The sequence below is a fragment of the Dromiciops gliroides genome, chromosome 2 (genome assembly GCF_019393635.1).
Source record: "Dromiciops gliroides isolate mDroGli1 chromosome 2, mDroGli1.pri, whole genome shotgun sequence".
Lineage (NCBI taxonomy): Eukaryota > Metazoa > Chordata > Mammalia > Microbiotheria > Microbiotheriidae > Dromiciops > Dromiciops gliroides.
The window spans coordinates 668,063,276-668,072,828 of NC_057862.1; positions in this window are offsets into that span (position 1 = coordinate 668,063,276).

The following is a 9,553-nucleotide window of genomic DNA, read 5'->3' on the forward strand; positions in this document are numbered from 1 at the left end:
ACTCTGAAGAACTTATGAAGATTGCAGTCCATCTACAGAGAAAGAACTGAAAGTATCTGAAAACAATTTTTGACAATTCCTTAATCTGAAGTTTTGTTTTAATCTGTTTTCACTCACAACCTAAATAATATAGAATTATTTTCCATGACTATTCATGTATAATTTATGTTGAAGTGTTTGAGTTCTTGGGGTAGGGGTGGGAGGGGAGGGAGGAAGAGAAGTTGGAATACAAGGTTTTTTTTAAAATTGATGTCAAAATGTGCTTTTACATGTAATTTGGAAAAATAAAAGAAACCAATGATGGGTCCAAATTAAAAAAAAATAATATAATTGCTACATTACTCATCTTCAAATGCATAAAACATTCTTGTTCCTAAAAAATGATTGGGGGAAAATAGCTGGCACAGTGGATAGAGCACTGGCCCTGGATTCAGGAGCACCTGAGTTCAAATCTGGCCTCAAGCACTTTACACTTAGTGGCTGTGTGATCCTGGGCAAGTCACTTAACCTTCATTTCCAACCCCCCCAAAGAAAATTATTATTTTCCAACTATGCAACAGTCCATAAAGATATAATATAAAAGGAAGGATAGTTATAAACCCCAGGTCCATTTCTATCTGAATACTATTGTATAAATATGATGAGAAGATTGTGATGAACAGTAAGATGATGAGAAGAAAGAGGAAGAATAGAAGAATGAAGAGGCATATGAGAAAAGGAAGAAAGAATTAAAAATTTAAAAATAAGATAAAGGAAAAATGGAAAGAAGAAGTTGAAGAAGAGGAGGAGAAGATGAAGAAGAAGAAGAAGAAGAAGAAGAAGAAGAAGAAGAAGAAGAAGAAGAAGATGAAGATGAAGATGAAGTTGAAGATGAAGATGAAGAAGAAGAAGAAGAAGAAGAAGAAGAAGAAGAAGAAGAAGAAGAAGAAGAAGAAGAAGAAGAAGAAGAAGAAGAAGAAAGAAGAAAGAGGAAATGAGGAGGAAGGAAGTGGACAAGGAGGAGGAGGATGAAGAGGAGGATGAGGAGAATGAGGACAACAAGAAAGGAAAGGGGAAGGGGAAGGCAAAAAAAGAGATGATGGCGAAGACTGACAATGACAACAACAATGATGATGACAATGAAGATGTCAGCTTTGGGATCAGGAAGATTTTGCTTGAATTATTACCTCTGAAATCTGTACATCCATAGGTAAATCACTTAATTTCGATTCTCTAGAAAACTTGCTAAGTCTATAACTTTCTGATGAGTATCAAAATTTGTTTTTTTTTAACTGACTTTTTTTTTGGTAATGGGGGTTAAGTGACTTGTCTAGGGTCACCTTACTGCCCCCAAGACCCCTTTTAAAACAAAGAAAATAGTGAGGTTAGACTGAATTGAGAAGATATTTTTTATCCTTTGACAGCTAATACCATCTTCCATTACTGAAGAATTCCCCCTAAATTTTCTATCTGCACAAAAAAAAACAAAACAACTGATTCAGTTTTTTTGGGGGGTGGCAATGAGGGCTAAGTGACTTTCCCAAGGTCATATAGCTAGTAAGTGTCAAGTGTCTGAGGGCAGATTTGAATTCAAGTCTTCCTGAATGCAGGGCTGGTGCTTTATCAGCTGTGCCACCTAGCTGTCCCAAAATACCAGATTCTTAATCAAATTCTCTTCTCCCTTCTTTTACAATGACTCTCCGGTGTATCACACTCTCACATTTAACTTTTTTTCTGTGGTGATGTAAAGGACTTGGCAAAAAACATAGGGGAAAATCTTAATAACTGTCAGCATAAAACTGTCATCTTCCATGGAGAAAGTATAATTTAAAAATATTTCTATCTTCTCTTTTTAAAAGTTCACAAAAATGAAATTACATGTGCACATATTTATATTTGTGTAATTATATATGCATTTTCAATCCAAAGATATGCAGTAAAAAGAAAGACAAAAACTTTGAGAAATTACCCATGATCCCACAACTGTGTCAGAAACAGGATTTGAACACAGCTTACCATAAGAGGATTGTAGATTGAAAGAGTAAGAGAAATTTGAGAATAGCTCAAGTTTCCTTGTTATTTAGCCATTTTCAGTAAGATCTAAGTCTTTGTGACCCATTTGGGGATCTTTTGGCAAAGATATTCAAAAGACTTGCCATATTGCAAACTGGGTTGCAAGTTGCCCAGCATCACACAGCTAGTAAGTGTCTTGGGCCAGCTTTGAGCTAAAAAAAAACGATGCCTTCCACACTTCAATCCTGGCACTCTATCCACTATGTCACTTAGCTGCCCCTTCATCTTGAATAAACCCCTCATTTTGTAAATCAAGAACTGTGGCCAAGAGAAGGTCCTACAATTTTATTAGTGTCTAAAATTTATTTGAATCCAGATTTTTCTGACTCCAAGTCTACTATGTATGCTAACTACTGGACAGAAGTCTACTACATGTCATTTTTTTCCCCTCTGATCTCACTTCAGTCTTCTCATCTATAGAAGTCATAGTTAGCTAATTTAGTTTGAAGGGACCATAGCAGTCACTTCTTCCACATATTTTCTCCCTCACCTGAAAAAAAATCCTTTATACAACATACCTAATATCCAGTCTTTGTTTAAAGAATTTAAAGGATGGGCAACTCTTCATCACAAAGCAGTGTATTCTACATTTTGGTTTTAATTGTTAGGAAGGTCTCCCCCTTTCAATCCTATCCCTCACACAAAACAAAGAAAAATGATTTCTTTGCAAGTTTCACCCTTAGTTCTTACTTAGGGTTCAAGTAGAAAATTCCTTACTCATTTTCTACATAGAATTTCTTCCTAATTAGATATTCTTAAAGTGTACTCTTTTTTCCAGACTGAAGATCTCCAGTTGTTTCAACCAATCCTCATATGGAACAGATTCCAAGTCCTTCACAAACCTGATAGTCATCTTTTGAATTTCTTCCAGTTTATTAATGTCTTCACTAATATGTGGCAACCCTGAAACTGAACACATTTCTCCACATGAGGTATGACAAGTCAGTCTCTAAGTCAGTCAATTAGCTTCTATTAAAATCTTATTATAGAACTATGCTCATCACTGGAGATACAAAGAAAGTTGAAAACAATGTCCCTTCCTTCAGGGAGCTCAAATACTAATGTGGAGGGAAAGGCAGAGTGCAAATTGTTAGAATGTAAATAATCTCAGAAGGCAGACATTAACAGTATGACAAAGGGTGAATGTGAATGAGCTCTCAGTGGGAAGAATCTACTGCAAAAGATGGGATGAAGTAAGCCAGAGAAGCCAGGAGGTAAAAGTGAAAAGAAAAATTTTCCAAGTATGAAGGTCAGCCATTGGGAATGTAGTAGTAGTAGGCCTCCACCAGTCACGGACGACCATGGATCAGCGCCTTGAAGAGCCACAGGCCACATTGTGGCTGTGCAGTCCAATGGGAGCCACATCTCCTGAGTGACTTATAACCGGTAACTGCTGCATCCTGTGTTGTATCTACCCCATGAGGAGTTGCTGAAGTGTCCTCTCCAGGGTGCTGGCCTGGGTGGTATGGAGTTGGAAAATTGGGGTATAATGTGCTAGGACTCACAGGTGGATTGTACTATCTAGAGGAAAGTAAAGTAGAAAGGGCCAGGAGGGTTTATAAGGAGTTGCCACCACGGCAGAGTACAGTGGGTCTATAAACTCCTTATTTTAAGAAGTTATGACTTTCTTCATAGTACCTAATTTTGTAATTAGATGTTTTTACTGAAATTCAAGGGTCTAGGTCAAACCATCCCTAAGTATTCTTCCAGTATTAAGATTCTTTTTTTGGAGGGGGGAGTGGGGAAATGAGGGTTAAATGACTTGCCCACGGTCTCATAGCTAGTGTCAAGTGTCTCAGGCCACATTTGAACTCAGGTCCTCCTGAATCCAGGCAAGTGTTTTTTTTGTTTGTTTGTTTTGTTTTGTTTTGTTTTTTGTTTTTTTTCTACTATGCTACCTAGCTGCACGCATGAAAATTTTATGAATCCATTATTCTAACTTTTAAATGCTAAAGCTAGTGAAGAAATTGCAAGGAAGGGATAGAAGCCAGCCACTCTATGACCTAGCCAGGCAGGCAAAAGTGAATATTTGTTGAATTGAAACAATATGGCAGCATTGCCTTCAGACATAAGCATCAGGGGATTTTAGGTACATGTACAGTGTTAGTGATCATTTAATTCCCTCTTTTGTTGTTGTTGTTGTTTTGTGTTATATTAATTACTTTTGTTTTATATCACACCGATTTCCACTTTCCCAATCCAGACTGAACCATCCCTTTTAATGTTTTTTTTAAAGCAATTAAGCAAAATCATCCAATACTTTGACTGTTTCTCAAAAGGTATAATGCAATAGTCCTCTGTCTCTCCACTTTTATGATTTGAGTGATCCAACTCACCCATAACTTATGATGAAAATTAAAGCACAGAACTCAAAAGTGACTACCGCAGATGTAGTTAGTTACACATCTGAAACTAGAAACCCATCTACTGCTGTCAAACCCATAACTTTTCTGTTATACTATGTTAATGGAAATGGGGGGGGTATATAATCTATATCTCCCCATTCCAATATGTGTGTACCTTCTTCTGATATATGTATGTATGTATGTATTTATGTATCTATGTTTTTATATATGTGTGTGTGTGTGTGTGTGTGTGTGTGTGTGTGTGTGGAGAGAGAGAGAGAGAGAGAGAGAGAGATATTCTTTGCATTGAAAGTTAGGTTAGAATGCCACAAATCTTCCCCACCACTTTCAGATCATGAAAGCAGTTATTGCTGAACTGCTGAACACTTTAACTATAGATGAAGCTAACCCTAAGGAGTTTATACACACAGGCACATAAGCATAATTTGTTCACATATGCATACTTTAATAGCTTAAAACTTCATTGAGACTTTTGGAAACTTCATTGAAACTATGATGTGTATACATATGCATATATCCATGTATACATATTCATGAATGGATATATGTATATATTCATCCATAAGTATGTATGCATGCATGTATAACTTAATTGATTGCTATATATGCATATGTGTACATAAAACATACATTTTAATAGTTTCAAATATCCATAAAACTTTTCTTACATCCCCTATTGTGTATATATACATGTATACACCTGAAATAGCTTCAACTATATAAAAATTAATTTGATTTATCTAATAGGATATATTCATGTATGAGCTTAAATAGATTAAAACTACAATAAAACTTTTGGAACAGCATTCATGTATATATACATTTTTACAAAGATGCATACCTATACAATACTTAGATGCATCTATATGTTTATATTGATCAAGCAGTAATCATTTATATTTTTATATTTTAAGTATTTTATCATTTTCCAGTAACATATAAGGATAGTTGGTAACATTTCTTTTCACAGAATTTTTAGTTCCAATTTTTTTTTCCTCCCACCTTCCCTTCCCTCCCTGCTCCCCAAGACAGAAATCAGTCTGATATAGGTTGTATATATACAATCACATTAAACATATTTCTACATTAGTTATCTTGTGAAAGAAGAATACAAGCACAAGGGAAAAACATCAAAAAAGAAGGAAAAAAAACAGTCCAAAAGTAGAGACAGTATGCTTCAATCTAATGCATAATTCACAGCTCTTTTTTTCTGGATGTTGAGAACATTTTCTATCATGAGTTTTTTGAAAGTGTTTTGGATTGTTGCACTGCTGAGAAGAGCCAAGCCTATCCCCATTGTTCATCACACAATGTTGCTGTTATTATGCACAAAGTTCTCCTGGTTTTGCTCCTCTCACTCAGCATCAGTTCATGTAAGTCCGTCCAGGTTTCTCTGAACTCCTCTTGCTCATTGTTTCTGAGAGCACAATGGTATTCCATTACATTCATATACCACAACTTGTTTATCCATTCGCCTACTGATGGGCATTCCCTCAATTTCCAATGCTTTGCCTCCACAAAGAGAGCGTATATAAATATTTTTGTACATGTGGTCCCTTTTCCCTTTTCTATGGTCTCTTTGGGATACAGATCTAGCAGTGGTACCACTGAGTCAAAGGGTATGAAGAGTCCCATAGCCCTTTGGGCATAGTTCCAAATTGTTCTACAGAATGGTTGGATCAGTTCACAGTTCCAGCAACAATGCATTAGTGTTCCAATTTTTCCACATCTTATTCAACATTTATTATTTTCCTTTTTTGTCACATTAGCTAATCTGATAGGTGTGATGTGGTACCTCAGAGTTGTTTTAATTTGCATTTCTCTGATCAATAGTGATTTAGAGCATTTTTTCATATGGCAATAGATAGCTTTGACTTCATCAGAAAACTTCTGTTCATATCCTTTGACCATTTCTCAAATGGGGAATGACTTAAATTCTTATAAGTTTTATTTATTTCCCTATATATTTTAGAAATGAGGCCTTTATCAGAAATGTTGGCTTTAAAATTTGTTTCCCATTTTTTCTGCCTCCCTTCCAATTTTGGCTGCATTGCTTTTGTTTCTACAACAACTTTTTAATTTAATGTAATCAAAGTCTTCCATCTTGAATTTCATAATATTCTCTATCACTTATTTGGACATAAATTATGTTCCTTGCCATAGATCTGAGAGGTAAACTATTCCTTCTTCTCCTAGTTTATCTATGGTATCACCCTTTATGTCTAAATCTTGAATCCATTTTGACCTTATTTTTTTATAAGGTGTAAGATGTTGGTCTAAGCCTAGTTTCTGCCATACTATCTTCCAGCTGTCCCAGCAGTTTTTGTCAAATACTGATTTCCTATCCCAGAATCTGGAGTCTGAGTTTATCAAACAGTAGATTACTGTTGTCATTTACTATCGTGTCTCCTGTGCCTAACCTATTCCATTAATCCACCAATCTGTTATGTTTAAGAATCTAATGTGTGTGTCCTTACCTGCCTCCAAGTGTGTGTGGGAGAATTAGCTAAGTTTACTTATAAACTCAGCAACAGTTTAGGCTTTATGGCATTTATTAAAGTATTTTAGGAGTTAGCAAATAGAGAGAGAGAAAGCTGCTTCACTTAGCTACCCAAGAGAGTGAATTATTTTCCTTTCCACCAGAAGCCCTCTGCTGAACTGGAATAGGAATGGTCCCCACACACAGCTCCCAGCTAATTGGCTAGTCCATTAATTGACTTGACTTACAGGTGGTTCTATGAATAGAGGCAACTCCAAGGATGTCAGCCTGACCTTTAGAAACCTAAGAAAGGTCATCTCCAGTCTTTCTTAAGAAGGGGCAGGGCCCCTAGTTCTCAGAAATCTATGTCTTTGCCAGTAATAAATAGTTTTGATGACTGCTGCTTTATCGTATAGCTTCAAATTTGGTATTGCTAGTCCACCTTCCTGTGCAGTTTTTTTTTATTAGTTCCCTTGATATTCTTGACTCTTTGTTTTTTTTCCAGATGAATTTTGTTATTATTTTTTCTAACTCTATAAAATAATTTTAAGTAGTCTGATTGGTATGGCACTGAATAGGTAAATTAATTTATATATAATTGTCATTTTTATTATATTACCTTGGCCTATCCATGAGCAATTGACATTTTTCCAATTACATAGATCTGATTTTATTTGTGTGAAAGTTGTTTTGTAATTGTGTTCATAGGGTTCCTGGGTTTGTTTTGGCAAGTAGACTCCCAAGTATTTTATATTGTCTACCGGTACTTTAAATGGAATTTCTCTTTCTATCTCTTGCTGCTGAGCTTTGTATGCCATGTATAGAAATGCTGATGATTTATGTGGGTTTATTTTATATCCTCCAACTTTCCTAAAGTTGTTAATTGTTTCAAGCAGTTTTTTAGTTGATTCTTTAGGATTCTCTAAGTATACCATCATATCATCTGCAAAGAGTGAAAGTTAAGTTTTCTCCTTGCGTATTCTAATTCCTTTAGTTACTTTTTTCTTCTCTTATTGCTATAGCTAATATTTCTGTTACAATATAAAGTAATAGAAGTGATAATGGACATTCCTGTTTCACCCCTGATCTTACTGGAAATGTCTCTAACTTTTCCCCATTACATATAATGTTTGCTGATTCTTTCTCTGCATCTATTGAGATAATCATAAGATTTTGGTTAGTTTTGTTATTGATGTGGTTGATTATATTAATAGTTTTTCTAATGTTGAGCCAGCCTTGTATTCCTGGTATAAATCCCACATGGTCATTGTGTACTATCCTGGTGACCACTTGCTGTAATCTCCTTCCTAATATTTTGTTTAAGATTTTTGAATAAATATTCATTAGGGAAATAGGTTTGTAATATTTTTCTCTGTTTTGGCTCTGCCTGGTTTAGGTATCAACACCATATTTGAGTCATAAAAATAATTTGGTAGAACCCTTTATTCATCTAATTTTCCAAACAATTTGTATAGTATTGGAATTAATTGGTCTTTAAATGTTTGGTAGAATTCACTTATAGACCAATCTGGCCCTGGAGATTTTTTCTTATGGAGTTCAATGATGACTTGTTCGATTGCTTTTTCTAAAATGGGCCTATTTAAGGAATTTATTTCATTTTCAATTAACCTGGGCAATTTGTATTTTTGTAAATATTCATCCATTTAATTTACATTGTCAAATTTATTGGCATACAGTTGGACAAAATAGCTCCTAATCATTGCTTTAATTTCTACTTCATTGTTGGTGAAATCACCCCTTACATTTTTGATACTGGTAATTTGTTTTTCTTCTTTCTTTTTTTAAATCAAATTAACCAAAGGTTTATCTATTTTATTGTTTTCTTCCAAAAAAACCCCAGCTTTTAGTTTTTATTGATTACTTCTATAATTTTCTTGCTTTCAATTTTATTAATTTTTCCTTTGATTTTCAGGATTTCTAATTTAGTATTTAGTTGGGGATTTTTATTTTGTTCTTTTTCTAGCTTTTTTAGTTGCATGTCCAATTCATTGTTCTCCTCTTTTTCTTTTTCATTCATGTAAGCATTTACAGATATAAAATTTCCCCTAAGCACTGCTTTGTCTGCATCCCATAAATTTTGGTATGTTGTCTCATTATTGTCATTCTCTTGAATGAAGTTATTGATTGTTTCTGTGATTTGTTCTTTCACCCACTCATTCTTTAGGATGAAATTGTTTAGTTTCCAAATAATTTCATTCTACCTTTTGATGGTTCTTTATTACATGTAATTTTTATTTCATCATGATCTGAGAAGGATGCATTTACTATTTCTTCCTTTCTACATTCACTATGAGGTGTTTGTGTCCCAATACATGGTCAGTTTTTGAGTATGAGTCATGTACCACTGAGAAAAAGATATATTCCTCTATATATCCATTCAGTTTTCTCCAGATATCTATCATATCTAAATTTTCTAATATTCAATCACCCTCTTTAACTTATTTCTTATTTATTTTTTGGTTAGATTTATCTAATTCGGAGAGGGGAAGGTTCAGTTCCCCCACTATTATAGTTTTGCTGTATATTTCCTCTTGTAACTCATTTAACTTCTATCCCTAAGAATCTGGATGCGATACCAGTTGGTGCATACATGTTTAGTATTGATATTACTTCTTTATCTATCATGCTTTTTAGC